Genomic DNA, 14602 nt, shown 5'->3' with positions numbered 1-14602 from the left:
TATATTAACGCGTATATGTGGAATCTAGAAAAATGGTACAGATGAACCAGTTTGCAAGGCAGAAGTGGAGACACAGATGTAGAGAACAAACGTATGGACGCCAAGCGGGGAAAGTGGTGGGGTGGTGGTGGTGGTATGAATTGGGAGATTGGGATTGACATGTATACACTGATGTGTATAAAATAGATAACTAATTAAAAAAAAAATACAGGTGAGACATACCTGGTGGACTAAGCAGGTATGGAACAGGCCCTGGTAGCAGGTAGCAGACCTCATTGATAAAGTGGAGACAAGGGACAGTCAGTTACATCACAATGTACTAAGGTCTATTCCTACACTAAGCTGGAAAGAAGTGATACAAAGGAGGGGTTTGGGCAAGAGCCCAATGAGACTATAGAGGTTTCTTCCTTGACTAGCAGAGGAGGTCGCCCTGCCAGCTGTGTGGGCGAGCCAGGAGTGGAACCCACGCGGTTCTCTATGGCTGACCCTACTGCTGCAGCAGGAGGAGGGCCAAGAGAACCAAGGTTCCCTTGCGGAGATCCGTGCAGTTTGGATTGATGTGTACCTAATGCCTTCAGCACCACCTCCTAGGCCTTTCTCCTTTTAAGAAGAAGCAGGCCTAAGACAGGGGTTGAGGCTCCTCTGTTTCTATCTGGGACTGGAAGATTTATGCACTGGTTAAAGTGTGTTGGGAACTTGATGGCATTCAAAGTTGTCAAACCTGGGACTTCCCTGGTGGTCCAGTGGTTAAGACTCTGTGCTTCCACTGCAGGGGGCACAGGTTCGATCCCTGGTTGGGGAACTAAGATCCTGCATGCGGCATGGTGTGGCTATAATAAAATAAAAATAAAGTTGTCAAGCCTGTCAGCCCCTTGTGACAGTGGGGCACCAGTCAATGCAGTGCCTAGAATCCCCCATCAGCATAGTCAAAAAGTTACTTTGGATGTGGAAACAAATCTCTAATTGGACTATGGGCCGATTCCAGTATATGGGTGGGCTCTTTTGAGCCAGTCACACAAGATGCTGTAACTGATAACTGCTGAATGCACTATAGGAAGAGTTGTGTTGAAAAAAATTTTTTTCTTGCCTGTCTGTAACATTCCTCTTTCCCACCCCAAACACTAAGTTACTTTCTGACTCTATAGCTTTGCTTTCTCTGGGCATCTCATTAAGTTGAATCCTGTAATCTTTTTGTCTGGCTTCTTTCACTTAGTACGTTCTTGAAGTTCGCCCATCTTATAGCATGAATTATTAATTTTTATTGCTGAACAATATTCTACTGTATGGAGATACCAAACTTTGTTTATCTATACTCACCAGTTGGTGCACATTCAGGTTTTTTCCAGTTTTTGGTTATTAGGAATAATGCTACATTTGCTTACAGGCCTTTGTGTGAATATATGTTGTTATTTCTCTTGGATAGATTGCTAGGAGTGAATTTCCTGAGTCACATGGTAAATTCATGTTTAACTTTTAAAGAAACTGCCACATTGTTTTCCAAAGTAATTGTATCACTTTACATTCCCACCAGCAATGTGCGAGGGTTTCAGTTTCTTCAGATTCTCTCACCAGGAGTTGTTATTGTGTCTTTTTGCATATAGCCATTCTAGTGGTGTGAAGTGGTATCTCACTGTGATTTTAATTTGTATTTCCCTAATGACCATCACGCATATTTTCATGTGCTTATTGGCCATTCATAGATCTTTGATGAAATGTCTATTTAAATTTTTTGCCCATTTTAAAACTGGGTTATTTATCTTCTTGGTATTGAGTTGTAAGTGTTTTTTATATATTCTGAATACAAGTTGTCCCTCTATCCTATACATTTTTTTAAAGGCATGTGCAATATTTACATTTTTAATTTCATTTACAGAATGGAACCCAAATGCATAAATGTTATTTATGTTGAGGGGAATCCATGTTATGAATAGAAGTTGTTTATGAGATATATGATTTGCAAATATTTTCTCTCAGTCTGTGACTTGTCCATTCATTTTCTTAATGGTGAAAATAGTTTAAAAACAATATTTGCATATTTGTGGAGTCCTGAAGCCTCTCCATGGTACCCCAGGATTATCAGACCATAATTTGAAACCTACCGCTAGGAAGCATTTCACGGCATTTAAACTCAGCGAGCTGTGTAACTCATCTTCAGCAGAATCATGGACTGATGGAGTTGGAAGGGGCCTTGCAATTAACCAAATGCCCTTCTAATTTTGTAAATAAACTCCTGAATGTTTGAATGACTTAATGGCAATGCCTGTGTGCAAGGTTTTATGGAACCCTGGAGGTACAGCTTGGATTTGAGGACAAACAAACACATCAGGGGTCAAGAGTCCAGCTAAGGCCAGAGTACAAAGTGAAAAAAAATCAGCATTTCCTGATAAGACTAGGGATTTATTCGCTGGCTCATGATAAAAAAGTTTAAGCATCAAAGAAGGGTAAGGAAGAACTCTAAACTCTGTAGAAACCAGGCTTTAAAAATAGAAATCCACCTCAATAACTGTTGTAAATACTAAGAAAAAAACAAAATTCATGCGGTTAAGGGAACTGTATTGTGTTCAGTATTTGAGGGTTAACTTTGCACATTTATCTCAGAACGCCGATTGCCTCCTTTGCATTTACGATTTATGTACATTTCTTTCTGTGTACCCCTTTAAACTTATTCATTCATTTAACAATGAATTTATTGAGTACCTATTATAAAGCTACAAACTGGCCTTAAAAATTAATTCTCACTCTTGTAACGAAAATACATAAGTAAGCAGTTATAAAATTATGGACTAAGTATATATTTTATAAGTAGGTGTATTTTTGAGTATAAGAATGCCATGAAACAAAAAGTTATTTCTTTGAAAAGATCAACAAATCTTTAGCTACATTGACTAAGGAAAGAGAGAAATTACTAATAATATAAAAGAATACTACACGGGCTTCCCTGGTGGCACAGTGGTTGAGAGTCTGCCTGCCGATGCAGGGGACATGGGTTTGTGCCCTGGTCCAGGAAGATCCCACATGCCGCGGAGCGGCTAAGCCCGTGAGCCATGGCCGCTGGGCCTGCACGTCCGGAGCCTGTGCTCCGCAACGGGAGAGGCCGCAATAGTGAGAAGCCCGCGTACTGCAAAAAAAACAAAAAACAAAAAACAACAAGGCCCCAAACTATATGCTGCCTCTGTGAGACTCATCTCAGCTCTCAACACAAACATAGGCCCCAAGTGAAGAAATGGAAGATGACCCTCCAAGAAAATGTCAGCCAAAAGAAAGCAAGTGTGGCAATTCTCAAATCAGTCAAAATAGACTTCAAGACAAAAAAGGCAATAAGAAACAAATATAGACATTAAATAATGATAAAAGTGACAGTCCATCAAGAAAACATTTATTAATATATATGCATCTAACATAGGAGCACCAAAATATATAAAAGCAATTATTAAGAGACCTAAAAGGAGAACTTGACAGCAACATAATAATAGTAGGGGGCTTTAACACCCCACTTACATCAATAGATATATCATCTAGACGGAAAGTCAACAAGGAATCATCAGCCTTAAAGGAAACATTGGACCAGATAAACTTAATAGATATATAAAGAATATTTCATCTGAAAGCAAGAGAATACACACTCTTCACAAGTGCACGTGGAACATTCCTAAGGATAGACCCTATGTGGGGACACAGAACAAGTCTCAGTAAATTCAAGAAGATTAAAATCATGTCAGGCTTCTTTTCTGATCTTAATGGAATGAAACTAGAAATCAGCTACAAGAAGAAAGCTGGAAAAATCACAGATGTGTGGAGTCTAAAAAGCATTGCCACTGAACAACTGTTGGGTCAACAAAGAAATCAAAGTAGAAATTTTAAAAACCTGAAGAAAAATGAAAATGAAAATATAACATATCAAAAGTTATGAGATTCAGCAAAATTGATACTAAGAGAGAAGTTTATAGCATACAAGCCTACCTCAAGAAACAAGAAAAATCTCAAACAATTTAACCTGACACCTAAAGGAGCTAGAAGAAGAACAAATGAAGCCCAAAGTCAGTAGAAAGAAGGAAATAATAAAAATCAGAGTAGAAATAAATGAAATAGAGACTAAAATGACAGTAGAAAAGATCAGTGAAACTAAGAGCTGGTTCTTTGAAGAGATATAACAAAATGGAGAAACCTTTAGCTAGACTCAGTAAGAAAGAAGAGAGAAGGCTCAAATAATATCAGAAATGAGGGGCTTCCCTGGTGGCGCAGTGGTTGGGAGTCCGCCTGCCGATGCAGGGGACACGGGTTCATGCCCCGGTCCGGGAAGATCCCACATGCCGCAGAGCGGCTGGGCCCGTGAGCCATGGCCGCTGAGCCTGCGCGTCCCGAGCCTGTGCTCCACAACGGGAGTGGCCACAACAGTGAGAGGCCTGCGTACCGCAAAGAAAAAAAAGAAAAATCAGAAATGAAAAAGGAGAAGTTCCAATGAAGACCACCGAAATACAAAGGATTATGAGTGACTACCATGAACAGCTATCCATCAACAAATTGGACAACCTAGAAGAAATGGATAAATTCTTAGAATTATACAACCTTCCAAGACTGAATCATGAAGAAATAAAAAATCTGAATAGACCAATCACTAGTAAGGAGATTGAAACAGTAATCAAAAACGTCCCCCCAAATAAGAGTACAGGATCAGACAGCTTCATTGGTAAATTCTACCAAATATTCAAAGAATATTTGATACCTATCCTTCTCAAACTCTTCCAAAAATTTGAAGAGGAGGGAACACTACCTAACACATTTTACGAGGCCAACATCACCCTGATGCCAAAACTAGACAAGGATGACACAACAAAAGAAAATTACAGACCAGTATTTCTGATGAACATAGATGCAAAAATCCTCAACCAAATTATTAGCAAACCAAATTTAATTTGTGTAGCCTCTATGGAAAACAATATGGAGGTTCCTCAAAAAATTAAGAATAGACCTGTCATGTGATCCAGCTATTCCACTTCTGGGAATTTATGCAAAGAATATGAAAACACTAATTCTAAAAGATATATGCACCCCCATCCCTGTGTTCATTGCAGCATTATTTACAATAGTGAAGATATGGAAACAACCTAAGTACCCATTGATAAATGAATGGATAGAGAAGATGTGCTGTATATATATAAAGGAATACTACTCAGCCATAAAAAAAGATGAAATCTTGCCATTTGTGACAATATGGATGAATGTTGAGGGTATTATGCTAAATGAAATAAGTGAGACAAACACCATATGATTTCACTCATCTGTGGAATCTAAAAAGTAAAACAAATGAACAATTATAACAAAACAGAAACAAACTAACAGATACAGAGAACAAACTAGTGGTTACCAGAGGGGAGAGGAGAGGTGAGAGGGGCAAACAGGTAAAGGTGACCAAGAGGTACAAACTACTGGGTATAAAATAAATAAATTACAAGGATGTAATGTACAGCACAGGGAATAGTGTCAATATTTTATAATAACATTGTATGGAGTATAATCTATAAAAATATTAAATTACCATGTTGTACACTTAATATAATATTGTAAGTCAACTATACTTTGATAAAAAATTTTAAAAAATATATAGAAACTATATTATTATTGTCTTAATGTCTAAAAGGATCAAATAAAATAATTTGTAATATAGTTAAAAAAACAAAACATTGCAGTACTGGCATAAGAAGAGACATATAGACTAATAGAATAGACTAGAGAGCCCAAGAATAAACACTTGTATGGTCGTTTGATTTTCAACAAAGGTACCAAGATCACTCAATGGGAAAAGGACAGTCTTTTTCAAGAAATGGTGTTGGGTCCTGATTTCAAAGTACACTACAAAGCTACAGTAATCAAAACAGTATGGTACTGGCACAAAAACAGACACATAGATCAGTGGAACAGAATAGAGAGCCCAAAAATAAATCCATAAATAAATATGGTGAATTAGTCTATGACAAAGGAGGCAAGAATATACAATGGGGAAAAGACAGCCTCTTCAATAAATGGTGTTGGGAAAACTGGACAGCTACATGCAAAAGAATTAAACTAGACTACTTTCTCACACTATGTAGAAAAATAAACTCAAAATGGATTAAAGACTTCAATATAAGACCTGAAACTATACAACTCCTGGAAGAAAACAGGGGGTATGCTTTTTGACATCAGTCTTAGCAATAGTTTTTTGGATCTGTCTCCTCAAGCAAGGGAAACAAAAGCAAAAATAAACAAATAGGACCACATCAAACTAAAAAGCTTTTGCACAGCAAAAGAAACTCTCAACAAAATGAAAAGGTAGCCTACTGAACAGGAGAAGATACTTGCAAACAATATATCTGGTAAGGGGTTAATATCCAAAGTATACAAAGAGGGACTTCCCTGGTTAGGACTCTGCGCTTCCACTGCAAGGGGTGAGGGTTCGATCCCTGGTCAGGGAACTGGGATCTGCATGCCACACTGCACAGCCAAACAAAAACAAAAACAAAAGCTTAGGCAGTTCAACAACAAAAAAAACAAACAACCTGATTAAAAAAATGGGCAGACATTTGCAGCAACATGGATGAACCTGGAGATTATCATATTAAGTGAAGTAAGCCAGACAGAGAAAGAGAAAGACAAGTATCACATGGTACTGCTTATATGCAGAATCCAAAAAAAAAAAAGAAAAGATACAAATGAACGTAATGGAATCCACCTGCCAATGCAGGGGACACAGGTTTGATCCCTGGTCCGGGAAGATCCCACATGCCGCGGAGTAACTAGGCCTGTGCACCACAACTACTGAGGCCCGCGCACCCTAGCACTGGCACACCACAACTACTGAAGCCCATGTGCTCTAGGGCACACATGCCGCAGCTACTGAGCCCACGTGCTACAACTACTGAAGCCCGCGCGCCTAGAGCCTGTGCTCCTCAACAAGAGAAGCCACCGCAGTGAGAAGCCCACGCACCGCAACAAGAAGAGTAGCCCGTACTCGCCGCAACTAGAGAAAGCCTGCACACAGCAACGAAGACCCAGTGCAGCCAAAAAAACGTATCAGTTGGTTTCCTGCTTTGAAAGATGAGAATGACTCATGTTTCTTTCCACCTCCTTTCACCTCCCCCTTAGCTTTTAAGATTTGTAAGTTTTTATGTTTATAATAGTTACATTATGTGTATAAACATAATTTCCATGGTGAGAAGTATTATTTTCTATATAAATGTACTTTAATGCATATTACCAATCTTTTTACTTATTTTTTCCCAGAGTTCTTTATTTTTATCTCTCTGTTAATTAGCTGGGTCTTGTTGTTAGTTGGTTTTTTTTTCCATCTAGAGTTCATGGATGCTCTCTGCTCTGACTTCTTTAATGGTCAAGGATATTTGTCATCACTTGGCATGGTGGATAAGGCACATGGAGAAATACTATGACTCCAAGGAAATTAGGCATAAGATAAGTACATTTCATTATTAGGGAAAGTGTGACATTTAAAATTAAATTTACTTTAAACGTTGTAGCCTACTCTTTGATTTAATTATTATATTTATAATCTGCCTATAAAAAGGAAGTAAATAGCTTAAATTAAAAGAGTTGGTGAGGGACTTCCCTGGTGGTCCAGTGGTTAAGAATCTGCCTTCCAATGCAGAGACGCGGGTTTGATCCCTGGTCGGGGAACTAAGATCCCACATGCCGTGGGACAGCTAAGCCTGCGCACCACAACTACTGAGCCCTCACACCACAACTAGAGAGGAGCCGGCGCTCCGCAACAAAGATCCCACGTGCTGCAACTAAGACTCAATGCAGCCAAATAAATAAATATTTAAAAAAAAGAGTTGGTGAAAGATGATATATGAGATAAATATGAAAATTACTAAGATAGAGTCCATATCTTTGGACATATGAAAATATGTATGAAATACATATGAAAATATTTATGAATAAAATTATTTGGCCTCTGAAATTTGTTTCAAAATAATCTGTGGGAGAGGGAGAAAAGAGAAGTATCAATGAAACAAAGAGAGGCTACTAGCTGAGATCAGCACATAGGCGTTCATCATACTGTTCTTTCTACTTGTGAAATGCTTGGAAATTTCCATAGTAGGAAGAAAAAGTGAAGAAGATGACAGATACATTTGAGGACTTCTATTTTCAGTGATATTGTAGTTAGAGACCCTGAAACTACCCAGCTACATGATATCTAAAAATGCTTGGTAAAATTTTAAAACCACTCTTAAATGACTAGATGAGTCCACTAAGATCAGAATGGAGTAAACTAAATTTTAGAGCCTTGGATACCCTGAGGCCTACAGTCGTTTTTATTGAGACTCTGAACTGCATTGCACAGAGGGGACAGGGACAAAGCCTGAATTCACATAAAATAGAAGCATAATGCCTGGGCCCGGGAGAGGTGCACCCTCAGAAAGGGCGAACTAAAATGGAAACCCACCCTGCAAAGGTGAACCACAAGAACACATTTCTATCTTGGGCTGGGCTATGAATGAAAGTTAAAAAAAAAAAAAAAAAAAAAAAAATCACGTCCTTTGAGAACTTGTAGCCACTGGCCAGACCTCAGGTAGTTTGGGACCCAGTCCACCTTCTTTGTATGATCCCAAAACACAAGCCTATAATTTAAGGAATATCAGGGTAGGTAATATCCCCAGGTGTCTAAGAGAAGCAAAAACAGACTTTCCCAGATGAGCATACCCTCAACCAGGCCTCAAGGAATTTCCTAGAGACAGGTAACAAAAAACTCACAATAAAATATTATAAAACAGAAATCCAGCAAGCCACAGATAACAGAACTAGAACCACAGAGAGGTCAGCTTTTATAATTAATTATCAGAATTAAAATTTAAAAATAAGTCTGCTTGAAATGTTTTCAGATTTAAAAAGGGCATTGAAAACATGAGCGAGAGAATAGGAGACTAATAATTAGGCCAATTCGAAGAAGAACAAAATATTACTTTTAGAAATTAAAAAAAAAGAAACTTACTAAAATTAAGAATTCAAATGGATAGAAAGTTAAACAAAAGATTAATAGAAATGTATACGCGATAGTGAGAGGCCCCACACACCGCGATGAAGAGTGGCCCCCGCTCGCCGCAACTAGAGAAAGCCCTCGCACAGAAACGAAGACCCAACGCAGCCAAAAATAAAATAAATAAATAAATATTTCCTGTATAGAGTATTAGTGACCAGGAAGATATATCTGAGGAAATTATCCAAAGTATAGCCACAGGGAGGTAAGATGTGGACATCCTAAGGGGGATTAAGAGCCACAGAGGAGCAGGAAGAAGGCCCAACAGACTGCATCTGTGTCTTCCTGTTTCCTACAAATGGAGCAGCCCACTGGCTACATCCCTAGCCGGAACTTAAAAGCACTTTTTTTTTTTTTAAGGATCAACATAATTTTTTTCATTATCAGTCTTACAAATTAATGAGGTGGGGTAAGGCTAGGATTGTAGCTTGAATCTCACTTTTTTTTTTTTCTTTTTTTTGCGGTACGGGGGCCTCTCACTATTGTGGCCTCTCTCGTTGCGGAGCACAGGCTCCAGACGCGCAGGCTCAGTGGCCATGGCTCACGGGCCCAGCCGCTCCGCGGCATGTGGGATCCTCCCGGACCAGGGCACGAACCCCGTGTCCCCTGCATCGGCAGGCGGACTCTCAACCACTGCGCCACCCGGGAAGCCCGAATCTCACATTTTTGTTGAGAAACAATCTGATTGGGGAAGCCGTGTCACTGAGCAGAGGGCCGTGGAGGCGTCCCAGGTTACGAGCCGTGTTAGAGACCTTCCCAGAGGCAGCAGGGGAGACCAGGCGCTTCACAGTCAGAGGTCTACTCCAGGGGCTCTCGGTGTCCACTGCCCCCCTTTAGGGAGGCGCGGGGAGGCACGATGGGCTTCGGGAGCTTCACCCCGCAGGTGCTTTGTCTCTGTCTTAACATTCCCATCCACATCACACAGCCCCAGGCAGAGTTGGGCGGTGCTTTGTCCCACGAACCTCCGCCCTTTTATAAGTGGGTAGACCCTTCACTGCTCTAGGCTTCAAGCAGAGAGCCTGGCTCCAGTCCCCTGCTTTGTGTCATTGGAGTTCCCTTTATTCAGCCAAACTCCTTACCACCATTACCTGCTTCTAGACTCAAGGCCTTCAACCCACAAGCTTGGTAATTAACATTCTGGGTTCCTTTCATGGAGATGCTCATCTTGGTTTTGCAACCGACTGGACTTTTTTGTTTTTCTTCTTTTACTTTGATCCATTGTGACTGAGGGGGATTTTGAAGGGTGAATGAATTTATTCTACATTCTCTCTTCAAGGAAATTTTTGAGCAGTTTTTACAGGAAATAATAGTGTCCTTATTTCTTATATCTGCAATAAGGAGCATAAGTCATTTACTGTCTGACCTGGGGCAAGTTGCCTAATCTCACTATGCTTCAGTTTCATCATCTGCAAGATAGAGATTTTAATAGAACCCACTAAGGACATTGTTGTGAAGATGAGATGAGGTTTAAAAAAAAAAAAATGCACAAAACCTAAAGGCACTTAGAACACTGTCTGGCGAGCAGCAAGTACTCAGTAAACATTACCTGTTATTATTGGTACTGGGTAAAAAGCGAGGTTACCTTATGTTTTCCAAATATACATTATTTTATTTTTATTCAACCCAGTGACATAGGTATTATCACCCTTAATTTGAGGTAAGAAAGTGAGGCACCCAAGGGTCAAATAGCAAAAATTGTAGCGGTGAGATGAACCTTGGGTACATCTAGATTGGCTGTTGGCTTTGTTACACAGAGAATGATTAATGTATGTTTCTTGGTCTAATACGGGTGATGACATAGCGAAGACTAAGATGTCGTTCTGGGTGAAGCTGTAAGGTTTTGGCTCTGTTGATATTAACTATTATAATAGATGGCATGACAGCCAGCAGTGAAAAAAGTCTAAGGCATTATATAATGAATCGTGTGTCATTTAATGCTGATTACACTTTAACTTCAGTTGCTCCCAGGCTCCCACGAATGAACTCTTATCTCTACAGGCAATAAAATGTTTATAGCAGTCAGTAATGTATCAAATGAAAAAGGTCAGTCTCAATGAAACCCTCTTCCATTTTTACAACATTCAGGTAAGGGTAGATACACCCCTGCATTACGTAAGATAAACTCAGTTTTATTTTTCAGTCAATAAATATCAAGTATTTGTCTGTTCAAGGCCCTGAGAAAGGCAACACTGAGGAAATACACTTAGGTGGAAGACATGCTTTCTATCTTAGTAATTCCCATCAACGATCCACAAGGTATTCAGCTTCTTAGGTTTGAGATCTTAAAGTCAGCTCCGGCTTCTTTTGTCTCTCACTTTCAATATTTTATCCATTACCAGGAACTGTAAATGCTTACTTTATGATGTTTCTTTTGTGTCTTTTCCTCTTTCCTCTTTTTCCACCATTGCTCTAGTTCAGTCTTTATTTTTTTCATTTCCGGACTGATCACTGCCTTCCCACATTCCCCCAACCATTCTATACATGAACAAATTAATCTTCCTAAAACACCACTTTGACAATGGCATCCCTCTACACTAAACTTTCAGTGTTTTCTCACTCTCAAGGTAAGTCTACATTCCTTGGTTTGGCATTCAAGCCTTCCATAATTTGGCCCCAGAAGATACTCTCCCATTTCTATTAGTACATTACCGAGAATGGAGCCTTTGAACTGCTCTTTGCTGGAGAGTTTCCACGAACAAATGTTGTATGCATGTTCTGCAATGATGAAACCTACTTAATCAACTTGTTTGAATCTAGCATCTCCCCATCTTTTTTTTCACATATCCATAAAGTCCTATGTTTAAGTAAACTTTTAAATTGCAGTATAACATAATACAGAAGAAGTAAAGAAAATCTAAGTAAACAATTTGATGTATATTTACAAAGTGAACATACCTGTATATCTGCCACCCAGACCCCCATATATATTTTTTGTTTGTTTGTTTATTATCAGTATCCCAGGAGTCTCCCTTATGATCCACCCTAGTCATTGCCCTTTTCAAAGGTAACTACTCATCTTACTTTTATCACTGTACATGAATTTTGTCTATTTTCGTTTCTTTTTTTGGCTTGTTTGCTTATTTTTATTGAAATATAATTGACATATAACATACACAAATATGTATGTGTGTATATATATATATTTGATCTGAGTAACAGATATACAAGTGTGTTTACTTTGTAAATACACGTCAAGCTGTTTACTTAGATTTTCTGTACTTTTTCTATATGTGTGTTATACTTCCATTAAAAAGTTCACTTCATTAAAAAAATGTTTACTTCAACTAAAGACTTTATAGATATGTGAAATTTACTTCGGTGGACTCTCAACATCTAAACTTTCAGTCTGTTTTGCAGGGACAAATGTTACAACCTCTGTCCCACTTTGAAACTCTGCAGGTTAATCATCTGTACCTACCTAATTATATACATTTTTTCCTCTGCTGTGCTCATTTTTTTAGGGCTTGACTACCTCTGTGAACTTTACAACCAAATGAATTATTTGGTCTCTTGTCTGCTATATAAAGAAAATTATATGAATCAAGGTGGTCCGGCTGCACATCTGGCCTCAACACCTCCACCATCCCCTGCTGCCCGCCCCCCGCCCCACCTTATGTTGTCTCTCTCTGTATTAATGCCACCTTCTCTTCTCTTTTCTCTTCTCTTCTCTTCTCTTCTCTTCTCCGTACCTATAAAAACATTGACAACCGCTTTTGGTATTTCTCCTCTTTCCAAGATGTCACTACTTTGGCAGAGTCTGTGTTTATTTAGTTGACCAACCCATCACCCTAGCTTCTGTGCTATTGATCTTCTCAACTTAATCTTCAGTGTAGGCAGAATTCTAAAGATCCCCTTCTCCCCCAGGGTCCAAGATTCCACTGGTATGTAACCAAACATTAATCTGGGCACTGCTCTGAGTAAATGTGAAGTTGTGATTGAAGTCCAAATGAGTTCACCCCAAAATATCTAGATTATAGTGAGATTATCTAGATGGGCCTGATGTAATCACACAAGCCCTTCAAAAGGAGGAAGGCGAAATCCAAGAGATTAGAAGTTTGAGAGCCTGCTTTGAAGATGGAGGGGAGTCACATGAGAAGGAATGTGGGCAGCCTGAAGCAGCTGGTTGACTGACAGCAAGGAAACAAGAACCTCAGTCCTAAAACTGCAAGGAATTGGATTCTGCCAACAACCTGTCCTTGGAAGTAGAGTCTTCAGATAAGAGCCGGGCTGGCTCATGCTTCGATCTGGCCCCATGATACCCTAAGCAGAGCCACGCCTAGCCCGCCTAGATTCCTGACCTCCAGAATTTTGAAATAATTAATGAGTATTGTTTTAAGATGGTAAACTGATGGCAGGTTCTCAGCACTAGAAGGTAAATATACCTTCCTTCCATTTCCAGAATTTTTCTGTCACGTTGAAACCATGGGACCTTGTCAAATCCTGGAGTGCCAATATTATATGCCAGCTTCCTATTCAGTGACTTCACCGTCCAGTTTCAGCTCTTCAGCCTGCAAGTGACCCCGCTATAGGCTCCCTTTCTACCTGTCTCTTCCTGGATTCACTTTCCTAGGATGAATCACTTCACCCGCTCAAACTCATGCTCCATTTTTCTATTGCCTTCCCCACCCAGCAAAACCACATCCTCGAATTAATTCAACCTTCTAACCCGCTCTATCTTTACTTCTTTGTGATTGGGAAAGCCATGCCCATTGTGGCTTTGAGAGCACCACTTTTATAGAGTCCAATCTTAAGGGTCCTTGGTGTTGCTCTGTAGTCTCTCTCTGGGTCCCTTGGAAGAAAAACTTTTCCTCTGCCAATAGGTCTAGTGGGTCTGGGGGAGGAATGAAAGTTAATTGACCACAAACCGATTAAAGGAGAAAAGATCAGGTTCTGGGGCTTACAGACCAGCTTAATAGGGGAAAGGAGGGTGGAGAGAAAGGGATTCTATGGGAAAACAAAGGACTTTTAGGAAAGACAAGTAGGCTTTTAGGGAAAGAAAGAAGTATGACAGTTTGTGATGTTGCTTTATGCAATTTCTTATCCAGGTATGCGTGGTTGGTCTTCTACCCGGCACTGAAGCTCCTCTGAGGGATTTATAGCAGCTTCACTCTCTGAAGGCTCTGCTTTTAGTCAGGTAAGGTAGCTTCAAAAAACAAAAAAAAAAGCTTCTTTCTGCAACAGCTGTATCTCATATGGCTTCAGTTTAAATAGTCCTCATAGGAGCTCTGTGGGTCCCCACATGTGCATCTTCTTTGTTTCCTTAGGGCCGTGTGGTAAGGAGAATAATGACCTGCCAAAGATGTCCATGTCCTAATACCCAGAATGTGATTGTGCTGAGTTACCGAATCAGATGACTTTAAAATAAGGAGATTACCCTGGTTTATCTGGTGGGTCTAATGTCATTATAAGGGTCCTTAAAGGTAGAAGAGGGAGGTAGAAGATGAGAGTGAGAGAAAGAGATGTGATGACAGAAGCAGGGTCCGAGAGATGCTATGTTGTTGGCTGGAGGAGGGGGCCATAGCCCAGGAACTCAGGAAGCCTCTGAAACCTGGAAGAGTTTCCAGAAAGGAA

General features: G+C 39.8%; 1 protein-coding gene across 4 annotated transcripts in view; it reads left to right on the top strand.

The window, feature by feature from the left end:
• ABCG2 (ATP binding cassette subfamily G member 2 (JR blood group)) overlaps positions 1-14602 on the top strand; it is a 130157-nt gene that overhangs the window by 47386 nt on the left and 68169 nt on the right. The window contains exon 1 of one of the 4 annotated variants that reach the window (XM_027116900.1): positions 11471-11595. The exons of the other annotated variants lie outside the window; for them this stretch is intronic. The gene's annotated coding sequence lies outside the window, so the exon portion shown is untranslated. Of the gene's footprint in view, positions 1-11470; positions 11596-14602 lie in introns of those variants that run through there. 4 annotated transcript variants of the gene reach the window in all.

The sequence above is a fragment of the Aethalodelphis obliquidens genome, unplaced genomic scaffold, assembly GCF_003676395.1.
Source record: "Aethalodelphis obliquidens isolate GAN/ISIS:26980383/991018 unplaced genomic scaffold, ASM367639v1 scaffold17, whole genome shotgun sequence".
Lineage (NCBI taxonomy): Eukaryota > Metazoa > Chordata > Mammalia > Artiodactyla > Delphinidae > Aethalodelphis > Aethalodelphis obliquidens.
Note: the sequence above shows the minus strand (reverse complement) of the source record. Positions and strands in the feature narration are given on the sequence as shown.